General features: G+C 40.9%; 1 protein-coding gene across 1 annotated transcript in view; it reads right to left on the bottom strand.

Annotated features, from left to right (window-relative positions):
• Positions 1-13068, bottom strand: part of LOC122797150 (zinc finger protein 585A-like) — a 132547-nt gene that overhangs the window by 85325 nt on the left and 34154 nt on the right. The window lies entirely within an intron of this gene.

Genomic DNA, 13068 nt, shown 5'->3' with positions numbered 1-13068 from the left:
ATATGTCCATGTATCTGTGTATTCCATATCAGGCACATAACAAAGCTCTGCCAAAATATCTGGAAGTCAGCATATCATGGCCCAGTGACTGACAAGATCTGTGTTTATACCAGTCTTGAAGAAAGGTGATTTGGCTGTGGACATTATCAGACAATTATTCTGATCTCATGCTAGCAAGATTTTTATGAAGATTATTCCATGCAGATTACAACCTTAATTGGAACTAGGGTTGCCAGAAGTGCCAGAAGGGTTCATGAAACGGCAAGGAACAGTAGACATTATTGCAGAAGTGAGATGGCCTTAGAAAATGTTAAAGAATATCAAAGGGTTATCCAAACGTTTCACTGATTAAAGCAAGGCCTTTGATAGTGTACATCATGAGAAACTCAGGCTACATAGAAAAGCACGTGTAAACCAGAACATCTGATAATCTGTCTGCACGGTCCTTACATTGATAAAGAAAACAGTTCAAACTGAACAAGAAGTAACAGAATGAATAAGAATCTGTAAAGGTGAACAACTAAGATCATTTTCCCAAACCTGTTTGTACACAAAACAAACTGTCAGAGAAGTAGGAATCTATGAAGAAAATTGATATAGAAAACCTGGAGGAAGCATTATCTACTATGTTTCTTATGCTGATGTCTGAAAGATGACAATATGAAATATCTGTTTATCATGATTTAATGACATAGTCTCAAATGGGTTTCCACCTGAACATGAAGAGGACAAAGATCCTGACAGCTGGTAAATGCAATGCACTCTTTTCTAGATGAAAAGAAATTGAAACAGACAACTTCAGCCTGCTTGGATCAATAATCAGCAATGAAATGACAAAAAAATCCAGCGATGAAATGCCCTTGATAGAATGACTAGAAAGACTTGAGATAACATCCTCAAGTACAGAGGCATAGCTTTGCCTACAAAGACTCAGCTTGTCCAGTCTATGGTAATTTCATTAACTTTCAATGGAAATGAGAGTTGGACAAAGAAGAAAGAAGACCGGAAGAAAACTGATGCCTTTGAATTATGTTGTTGTCATAAAATACTGTGCATACCATGGTCTGCTCTTAAGCAAACCAAACAGTTCTGGAAGAGATAAAACTTACGTAATCCATGTAATCTCACCTTACATGACTTCAGATATACCATGTGAAGAAAACAATAATTATAAAAAGACATTCTGGTTGGCTAAGTCGAAGGTCAACATAAAAGAAGAAGCCTTGCAAAGTGATGGATTGATGCAGTAGCTATAGACATGCGTACCCCTCCATCAGTGATTAGCTGTCTAAATGAAGACAGAAAACAGTTTAGGACAGCTAAAAATAGATGTAACAACAATAACAACAAAATACACACTCACACACACACACACACACACACACACACACACACACACACACATACATACACAATATTTACATGTATATCTATCTGTATATCCATATATACATATACATACATACATATATATATATATATATATATATATATATATATATATATATATATATGGGTCTACTTCTGTAGATTGAAAGGACACTTTACCAAAACTAAAATCAATGACACCAATCTGCTAAAACTACAGTTACATGTAACTACACACTGACGAACAATGAAATAGCGAATGTCACATATTAAGCATCTTACTGATACTCTACACATTTCAAAACTTAAAGTTAAAAACTTACCTTTATTGAAGTTTTTGCAGGGGACCAAGCCCCCTGCACCCTTTGCAAATTTTATATACCAACTCTGAGATCGCACTACAGTGTGGAAAAGGTAAGGTCCGGAAACGTGAGCATAGTTCCTTGTTCAGGTTTCTGTCATTTGTCAGTGTGTAGTTTCATGTTACCGTAGTTTCGGCAGATTGGTTTCATTGATTTCAGTTTCAGTAAAGTGTCCTTTTGGTCTACAGAAGTAGACCCGTAAATATAGAAAGTTTATTTATTTGTGTGTGTGTGTGTGAGTGTGTGTGTGTGTGTGTGTGTGTGTGTGTGTGTGTGTGTGTGTGTGTGTGTTTATATCTATCTATTCATATAAATATATATATATATATATATATATATATATATATATATATATATATATATATATATATATATATATATGGTTCTACCTGACTTCGCCGACAGCGCAGAAGACCGACATCGGAATCCGGAGCTCCAGAAGATCGAAAGTGAAGAAGACCGACGCGAATCGCGAGTGGCAGAACATCGACAATGCAGAAGACCGACACGACGGATGACAACACCAACGCCGAGGATGCCGACATGGGGAAAGGCTGTGTGAGTATGCGGTAGTGACGGACGTTAGGGTGCGAGGCAGGTAAGTGTGGAGATTGACGGTCTGTGGGGATAGGGGTGGGTTAAGTGAGTTAGGGTTAGGGAGCGATAGGGGTGGGTTAAGTGAGTTAGGGTTAGGAGCGATAGGGGTGGGTTAAGTGAGTTAGGGTTAGGGAGCGATAGGGGTGGGTTAAGTGAGTTAGGGTTAGGAGCGATAGGGCGGGTTAAGTGAGTTAGGGTTAGGAGCGGTAGGTAAGTGTGCGATAGTGACGGACCTTAGGGTTAGGTAAGGTTTAGTGTGGGCTTGTAAGGATTTTGGTGTGCTTGTGTTGTGTGTGTGGTTTGTGGAATGGGGATGTGTTTTGTTTTTAATTGTTATTGTGGTGTGTGCAGTGTATGGGGTTTCGTGTTTGTGTACCGTCGGTTATTTCGTTGTCGGTTATGTGTGGTTTCGTGTTTATGGACTGTCGAATATGTGGTGTCGGTGATGTGGTTGTCGGTGTTGTGTGGTTTCGACTATGTCAGGTAGAACCATATATATATATATATATGCAGTGGTGGTGCTGCGGTAGCGTTGTCGCCTCGACGTTGCCCATTCGATTCTCAGTTAGAGCGTCTACTGTGTGGCGATATGTGTGAATTGGCATTCCTTCTTTGAAGGTTGTGCGTTAGGCCCGGCAAGCCAGCACGTAAAAATCTACTGCCAATCATTAGCGTACTGGAGTTCCGCTGTGGCGACCCCTAACTGGGAAAAGCTGAAAGACAAACAACAAATATATATATATATATATATATATATATATATATATATATATATATATATATATATATATGTAGTACACACACACACACACACACACACACACACACACACACACACATTACATTTGGTTGACTACCAGAATACCAAATTAATTAATTGACATTACTGACAGCCTATTCAGATTAATGCACATTTGGGTAAAAGTACATTAAGCTGAAAGTGTGATAGCTGCACACATTTCTGCAATAGAGAATTAGAAATAATTTGGACGGATATGAAGAAGTTGTACCAGGTGAATGGTATTGCTTATACATAGTCATTGCTGCTATGGCTTCTCTTTGCACACAGGAAGTGGTTCTGGAACTTCCTGTATGGTGCTCCCACACTAATTAAGAGTCCCATCTCTACTCTCTCTACCAGCAGTGGAAAAATAGTGATTTCTGTGATCCATTGAGCTGAAAAAAAATTAGCTAAAAAGATGAAATACCAATGAGAAAAATGGAGGGAGTGGAGTGAATGCTGCTATGCAGTAGTAAGGTTAGGAGAAAGGGGATTGCTCAGTGGAGTGAAAAGCCAGTGTAAGACGTCAGGGGAAGAATTTGATATGGTGGACAAAGGGGCCAGTGATGTAAACCAGCAGCCAATAGAAAAGCAAGGGATCTCATTGCCCACAATTTGCTCAAAATAAAGGATATGCAACAGTGGCTGAGAGACTACATACAAGGTAATGAAAAGTGACTGGATGAGGTGGAGACTGCCTTGCATATGACTACATCGGTAATTCAGAGCCTGAGTGGTATGCTACCTGCTGAGAGAGCTGTCAGACAGCACTCCATGGTGACAGAGTACTGGAGGGTTAGAAGAGCCAGATCAATCACTGTGAGGTTTCAGACATTTGCCTTGAAAGAAAAGGTCCTGTCCCCGGAAACAAGTAAAGGTGTTGAGGATTAAAGATACCATTTGGTATTTGTGGAGCAAGGTTGTTCTCTTAAGACAAGGCAGATGAGAGCTGCCTTTATTCCAGTGATGAAACAATGCAGACATAAAGGATTGCAATAGAGAATGCTATATCCAGCACAAATAAGAATTTTCTTTCTTAGTGCCTTGAGAACCACTAAGGATCCTGTGGAAGCATTATCGTTCCTGCAGAAGTGCAACAACTTGCTGAGAGAAGGAACAAGTGCCAAGATGGAGGAAAGGGGAGGTGAAGAATCTCAGCATGAACAAGTGAGGGGAATATGGGGAAGACTAGACCCCTTCCCTCTCTTTAGGAAAAGGCAAGTACTCAAGGAGAAGGTGGACTTGATAAAAGAGGTAAGAGAGCAGCGAGAAGGTGTGCAGTGGGACTCTATAACAGAGTAAAACTCAAGTGAGCAGCCATGTAATAATGGGATGAAAGGAATCTATGGTCTGAGGACTGTATGGTCTGAGGAATCACAATATGGTCTGAGGACTGTATGGTCTGAGGAATCACAATATGGTCTGAGGACTGTATGGTCTGAGGAATCACAATATGGTCTGAGGACTGTATGGTCTGAGGAATCACAATATGGTCTGAGGACTGTATGGTCTGAGGAATCACAATATGGTCTGAGGACTGTATGGTCTGAGGAATCACAATATGGTCTGAGGACTGTATGGTCTGAGGAATATATGGTTTGACGACTATGCTGTTTATGTTGTGTGTTTCCATAATTTTGTTTTTCCTTCTTTCCTATTAGTGGATCAGGATTAAAGCAGAGGATGCAGCGATAGGAGTTACATGGAGGGACTGAGTGTGATGGACTATATTCTGTTGGCATTGTTGTTGCAAAGGTTGGTGTAATTGTACTAAAGCTGACTGAGTTTTTCACAGGTGACTTCAGAGCTCCATGAAATAATGTTGTGTAATGGCTGATTTGGTCTACTTATTGCAGGAAAGGAAACAGATGTCAGCTAGCTAATAACAGTGTCTTGAGCTTCTAGATGTTGATGTGGTAGACTATCCCTGAAGATGGGAATTGGACCATATTGAGTAAGAATACCATCATATGTGGAAAACTGTAAGTGCCCTGCTTTCTTTACCCTCATAATGTTAGTCTATGTGTGTGAAAGACTGATTGGATAACACATGAGAGGTAACAGCATGGTAAAATCAACAAAGATGTGTATGGTGAAAGCCCCAAATATTATGACTGAAGGGAAAGTGGGGGTTGGATATGCCATATATTGCAGTATGGCTGGAAAAGGACTCTTTGGGAGACAGAATAGTGCTGTTTAAATATCTGGAAAGGCATGACGTTCTCACTATATCAGATTCATGGGGTCATTGCAACAGATTACACCATAGAAGCAAAGTAGGACTGGTAAACCGCAGAAAAAGTTATTCTGATAACTTTTTTGTTCATTTTTATGACTCTTCTGCCTTATATTAAGAAATTGTTCATTGTTGTAATGCTATATTTGCAATGTTATAGTATGTACGGAACTGTCAATGTAAAATAAATATAATGTGTGTGTGTGTGTGTGTGTGTGTGTATGTGTGTGTGTGTGTGTGTGTGTGTGTGTGTGTGTGTGTGTGTGTGTGTGTGTGTGTGTGTGTGTGTGTGTGTGTGTGTGTGTGTGTGTATATGTGTGTGTGTGTGTGTGTGTGTGTGTGTGTGTGTGTGTGTGTGTGTGTGTGTGTGTGTGTGTGTGTGTTGATGTAAATGTAAAATGTAAGTTGAGGACAGTGAGGAAGAGAGAGATGGTGGTACAGGAAATAAGGATAAAGTGCAAGGATATGCATGGCTGAGAGATCGCAGATGATGGGAGAGTTAATGGAGACAGAAAAGAAGCAAGTGTTGAAACTGGATAATAATGACTGGACAGGATTAAAGGATCAGGTGGGAATGTGGAATATTAATGGCCTCACAAACCTAGTTAAAAGGCAAAGGATTGTCCATTATATTTAAAGGGGGATATAATATGGTGGCTTTAATAGGAACACACTTAAAGAAAGAGGAGCATGAGAAGTCTGGTAGGAGTATGAAATGCTGAAAAGGTCAAGTTAGGGTCAAAAGTGAAGGAGATGAGGGGCTATCCTGGCTTGGAGTAATCTTTCCATCACTGTGGACATGGAACTGCAGGACAATGGGGGAAGGACAGCAGGAGTTAAAGGGAAGACAGCAGGGATGCAGGTTATATGTGTATTAGTTTGCATTCCACCTTAAGCAGCGATACTAGTGCTTGGGCAGATTTTAGGAAAGATTATCGCATTTCATGAGGGGCTGTGTGTGGAGATACAGGACCAAGGAGATGTAGGGTAGGAAGGGGATAGATTTTGTTTTCTGGATGCCTGGAGAAGTGGAAGCAGAAGTATCAAAGAGAGAGGATGCACCCGTTTTTCACTGAGCGTTAAGGACTGGTTGAGAATAGACAGGTGCTGCACAGATTTACAGCATTTGGCATTTCTGGTGGAAATGAAGGTAGAGATGATAATGTTATCACATCATGCATTAGTAAGAACCAGTTTTGTTGGATCAACTATCCGGAATTACTTAAGCACAGGAAAAGTCTTGGTTATCTCCTGAGCGATACTGAGGACACACGGTGAGTATTAAAAATGATGAATGAAGTGATGGAACAAGTGCAACGTTAAGATGGGATGAGTTGGGATAGCTGAAAGAGGCAAATTAAAAATGCAGTAACAGAATATATGAAAACAAAGCACAGGAAGGTTAAACAAAAGATAGTAGAATTACTAAAAGAATTACAGGGACTGCAAAGTGAAAAAAAAAGGTCTCAGGTATATGTTAAAAGGGATAGGGAAAAGGAAGTAAAGCAGCTGCTATAGCCATGATTAGACATAAATTTATAAGTTCTTAGCTTCATAGGTGTGTACTAGGCTAATGGCCCTGAAGCCTTTGCAAGCCTAGCCCATAGGATTACCCTGGCATCGTGCCACCCGACCTTAGTTTCCAATGCCTCTGTCGGGTAGAGCCACTGGGGTGATCCCCGGGGTGAATTTTCTATTTTCCATCCACTCATCAAGATTTCTCTTGAAGAGGGACAGTTAGGTGCTCTGTTTGACATGTATAGGAAGTCTATTTCATAACATGGGCAGTCTCTGGGTTATGAACCTCTCCCTCCAGCATGTTCTGTTGATTGTGGTAATGAGGTTGAGATCTCTGGAGTGTGTGGTGTGGTGTGGAGGGATTGGGATTTCTTTAGATGTACCACTTCTAACAGAGCTGGGTCAGACATGGCTTTGTAAGTCAGAGATCGCCTCTAAGTAGGCGATATGAGACAGAGAATAGGAGTTTTTTTAGTCTGTCCATATAGCACAAGTGGTTAAGGCCTAGGATCCTCTTTGTGATGTACTTTTGTGGCCTCTCCAGTTGTTGCAGGTGTCTAGTGAGGTACATGCCAAATGGGGCATTGTACTCAATGACTGGCCTAATGAGGGAAGAGTACAGGGAGACAATGACCTCTTTCTTCCTGGATGGAAAACCCTTAGTAATGAGATGTTCCACATAGAAAGACTTTCTGACCACAATGGCAGTGTAGTGGTCAAAAGAGAGGCTGTCAACCTGTGTTCCCAGATCTCTTATAAAGCCTTCTGTGTTCAGTGGACTACAATCAATGTGGTAGTTCATGGGAACTGGGTTTTTCCCAAAGTGGAAGACGACACATTTTTTGGCATTGAGCTTAAGGCCATGGTTCTGACACCAGTCTTTGGTCAGTGAGGCCTTTCAGTAGGATGTCAACATCACTTTGGGAGTTAATAATGGCTCCCAACTTGCAATCGTCTGTGAACTTTGTCAGCCAGAGTCCCTTTGCTTTGGCCTAGACTTCTGAGAAGTAAATACCAAACAGGAGAGGACCCAGGACTGATCCCTGTGGGACTCCACTCGTGACTGGTCATCAGTCTGACTTGGAGTCAGCTACTTTCACACCGTGGGTTATATCTGTGAGCCATTTTGTAACCCACCTAGTGATATAGGGGTTGATGCCTAGCTTAGTGAGTTTTTCTATGATTCCTGAGTGGAGAATGTTATCGAAGGTGTTGGCCAGATCAAGGTAGGCTGTATCAACCACCTTACCTTCATCCACAGCTCTGGTGACTGACTCAAAGAAGTTGACCAAGTTGAGCAGGCATGATCTACCCTTCAAAAAACCAAACTATGTGGGATCCAGAGATTGGAGATTCCCTATATCCTTGTTTATTAGGTCCATGACGATGCATTCCATAGCTTTACATATCAGACTTGTCAGGCTAATGGGGTGATAGTTCCCAGGATCTGTAGACACTCCTCCTTTGTGGAGAGGGATGACTATAGCAGTGTGCCATTCGGTAGGGACAAAGCATGAGGTGAGGCTGTGATTGAACAGTGCACACAGGTGACGTGCCAGTTCACTCTGTAGTTCATGTAGAACACAGCCAGGGATATTGTCAGGTCCCATAGAAGCTGTATTCTTGGCCTTGGACAGTGCTGTTTTAACCTGTGCAGCAGTAATACTGGGTGCCTGGCAATCTACTGATATTGTGATTTGTCCTTTGGGGGGAGGTAAAGTTGGCAATGAATCTGTCGGCCAGTACATTGGCAATATCTGATGTGGCACTGATGAGTTCTGATGAGGAAGAAGTCAGAGCAGGCATACATTAATAATATCCCAAAAGAAGCAAGATTAGCAAGAATGTGTGTATGGAAACCTTGGCTCAATGATGGACATGTTACAGTGATGAGTAGGCAAATGGGATTATATATTTTGGGACTGAAAGGTTAAGAGAACTGTTCAGGCAGGTCCAGGGGGAGACTGATGAATTACTGGGAAGAAGACTAGTAATAACTAAGTGACTGCATTTTATGGCTCAGGAAGCAGCATTCCAAGGGGATGTTAAAAATAGTGTGGCCAGTCATGTTGACGGAAAAGAAAGTTATAACTAAACAATGAAAGCAGAAGGAACTCCCCATTATTGAGGATGTAAAGGGATTTGTATCTGATATAGAGAGATGAGAGAGAGATGATTTTGAGGAAGCAGAAAAGGGAAACAGAATAGTAAAGGCAGACAGTATTAAACAAAATGTAGAACAAGTATGGTGAGGGGGAAATGTGATATGATGTGATGATGTAAGATACTGTGTACTTAAGAAAGACTTTGACGGGAAATAAATACATGCCTGACCATGGCCGGATCCAGTACAAGGTGACTTAGGCAGCTGCCTAGGATCCAGTGCAGGCTAGGGGGCCTGGCCTAAAAAAAAAGATTGGAAACCTCAATTTCCTGCTCAGTTGCTCTGTGTGTATCCTTTCAGTCTTCTAATCTCCCTTTCTGCTTCTCTGTATGTGTGCTTGTTTTTCTGCATCAGTGCACCAATCCCAAGTGAGAAGCTCAAAATCTTTTCAGCATTAATATGTCAATGAGAAAGAAGAAGGTCAATATCTTTTCAGCATTAGAACAGCAGTGACACATGAGAAGTTCAAAATCAAAGCACAGCAAATCTGATGCTTTTTTGGAGAAGCTCAAATCAAAGTGCAGGAGACTGGATATTTGTTTGAAGACATGAGAATCTCAAAAATTGGATTGTTCCCTGACATATTGAAGGAATGACTCTGTGTGTGTGTGTGTGTGTGTGTGTGTGTGTGTGTGTGTGTGTGTGTGTGTGTGTGTGTGTGTGTGTGTGTGTGTGTGTGTAAATACTTTGTTCCTGCAAACCACAGTAGTTCTGGCATAAATGAAGGAAGTGGTTGCAGTAAACAGGATCCTCATCATATACAACGCTTTTTTGGCTACAATCCTTGGTTTCCTTCCTTTGTTGTTGACTGGTGACAGCGTGTTTATTATTTGGCTGCAAATAAACTGGATTGCATGAAGTCTTAAAGTTTAATGTTAACATTTTCACGGCGAATACGTTTTTAATTAACCTTTTTAGTTTTTTTTTCTTTTGCAGGTACAGGGATGGGAAATGAGCTGTGCCGGACTACAATAGTATGTATAGTACTTAGTGCACAAGTAAGGCTATGAGCTGCTTCTGTAGTGCAGGGTTTGATTCCTTCAGCCTTCGTCTGTCTACTTTATGACTGACTATGTCACTTCATCAGAAAGTACTCCTAGGCTGACCCTGAAAAGAGACACTTGCACCCAGTGCGCTGTCCCAATCTGTTAGCAAATGTGTTGCACATTTGTCTTTTGAATTTCTGCACCTTTCACATAGATGTTAATTAGTGCTTGACTATATGCTATTTGACTATGAGTCCTAGCATGCCCTTTAGTTTAATGTGTTGCCAGATGTATTTTCAATAAATATGAGTTTCACAGGAAAAGAAGTTAAGTTTAATATTGCTCATGCTAAGTCTGTTTTCAGTGTGAGGCTGTTTTGTTTTGTTTAAAAAATGGCCATCAGTGCTTCTGCTGTAAAACTTGAAAGAGCAGTTTTAAATTAAATCCTAACCTCTGATATCATTGTAAAAGTTAAAAAATAAATAAATAGTAAGCATGCTGACAGGTTTGAACAGTGTTTTATGGCAACTGAAGAGAGATAGCCAAGTAATGGAATATTGGCACGATTGTGGGTGGGGTGGGGGCATGACCCTGCCTAATACCACCCATTTAACTACGATCCAGCTCTATCTTTAACTAGTTCTGTTAAGGAAGGGTTCGAGCATGGCTAATATGTAATAATAATCTGTAAGGTTAACTGGACTTTTATTGTCAAATCGAGCACAACTCAAGTACTGGTACTTACGTGCATTATTAGTGACCTTAGCAGAATATAGTGTTTAGTTTCCTTTCTTGTAATGCTATATGAGCATTTTGTTTGTTTGAATATTTGTTGCTTTATTACTGTTACTATGTTATGTGCTGTTGGCTTAATAACAATTTTTTCTTTAACACCTGGGGAGGGGGTGAAGTAGTTCTCTGTGTAATATTCCCTTTTATCAATGTTTCTGCAACTGTGGCATTCATAAATTTAAGTTGTGGGAAGTATGGGGAAATGCCACTATACAGAACATGCTGGGGGCAATCTACCTTGCAAAAAACTCTCTTTTAAACATTTTATTTTTGGATGCCTTTTAAATGTATGATGTTTCAGTTTATTGGAATTTGACTTAAATGTGCATTCAGCCAAATAAGTCTTCAACCATTTGAAACTCATCCAAGTATAATATAATTAATAAAAAAGCAATAATAGCCAATAAGCTGGAGACTGGAGGGAAGTAACAGACTATCTGATGGCATTGCAAGGCTTCACTGCCACGGATGGAAGACACAGGAAGCTCTGTTATTTCCCTGTGATACCCACCATGCTGGGAACTGCTGCAATTAGAAAACAAACTATATGTTTGCTTTTATGCTTTGCTTTTTATTTTTCATACTACACAATGCTTTTTCCTTTTCCCAAGTGCTTTTTAGAAAAAATGATGCGGTTGCTTACTTATACATGGATATTTCACATACTGTTTTACCTCTTTTTTGTTTGGGAAAGTAGAAGCTGGATGGAGGAAAGAATATCTCTGCTATTGAGAGGCACAAGCATGCACTTAAACTGCACACGCATCACACCACTCTCCCATGTGTATAACTGCTTAAGAGTCTCCTCACCTACCTACACAGTTACTAGAACTTCTCTTCTATGTTTACACTAGAAGGTGCCCCAGCTAAAGAAGACCCCCTGCTGCAATGGGCTGAAAACTAGTGTCAGCCACTCACTACCTCCTATTCTCAGTGCTGATCCTACAACATCCAAGCTGATCTCAGCAGACAGGACAGTTAGATACCCTGTCACAGTAGCAGCAGCAGAGGCAGGACATCCAGAATAGAGCAAGTTTACATGTAACAGTTTTATGAAAGATAGTTAGTACAAAGGAAACAGCTTGGGAAGCAGCTTGTCAGAATGTTAGTACTTGGTTAGTAGCTTATGAGACGATGCGTTAGTACATGGGAAGTAGCTTGTGAAAAGATTAGTTAGTACATAAACAGCCTGGGAAGCAACTTACAAAAACGTTATCTAGTAAATGGGAAGCAGTTTAGAAGAGCATTAGTACTGGGAAGCAGCTTATGAGAAGGTGAGTTACTACACAGAAAACAGGTAGGCAACAGTGAATCATACAGTGTAGTTCTTAACTTTCTTACTGTTTAGCATTAAGGAAACCACAGTAATAAATTTCTCCAAAGCCAACTTCGTTTCTTAAGACAGAAGTGGTGAACTTCATGACACCCATGCAGATGGACAATACAGTTACAACTGCTGAATCCTACACAAATGCACTCAATAAGCACTTACATGAGTGCATGGATCGTGCTATCCCAAACAGAACCAAGACGCTATCCTCCAAAAAAAGGAAGCCAATCTGGTGGTCCCCTGCCATAAACAAACTGTACAACAGAAGGAAGAAACTGTTGCAAAAGAGAGTAAAATCCCATGAGTGGAGTAGCTCCCTAGTCAGCCTCAGTAAGAAAGTGAGATCCCTTATAAGTTCCTCCAAAGCTAGCTACGAAAACAAAATCGCCACTAATTCCAAGGACAACCACAAAGCTTTCTATAGCTATGTCAAGAATCTAGATGGCAGCACCCAGATCTGCTCTGAGTTACAGCACAACGGCATGAAAATTACAAAACCAACTGATATTGCCAACATCCTGGCAGATAGGTTCAGTGCTAACTTTACCCCCCTCTCACCCCCTAAAGGGCCCATATCTATACAGGAAGAATGCAGAGTCCCTGTAATCACAACTACGCAGGTAAAAGCTGCACTCTCTAAAGCCAAAAACACAGCATCCATGGGACCGGACAACATCCCAGGCTGCATTTTACACAAACTTCAGAACAAACTGGCTCCTCACTTAAGCAACATGTTCAATAATAGCCTCACATCAGGCTTTGTGCCCACTGAATGGTGCACAGCAACAGTTATCTCACTCCACAAAGGGGGAGCCATCACTGATCCTGGGAAATATCGACCTATTAGCCTGACGAACCTGGACTGCAAGGCCATGGAACGTATCATCATGGAACTCATAAACAAAGACACTGGTAACCTCCAAACTCTGGATCC

This window comes from Protopterus annectens, chromosome 3.part0, assembly GCF_019279795.1.
Source record: "Protopterus annectens isolate FY-2018-M chromosome 3.part0, PAN1.0, whole genome shotgun sequence".
NCBI lineage: Eukaryota > Metazoa > Chordata > Ceratodontiformes > Protopteridae > Protopterus > Protopterus annectens.
This window is presented reverse-complemented; position numbering and strand designations above follow the sequence as displayed.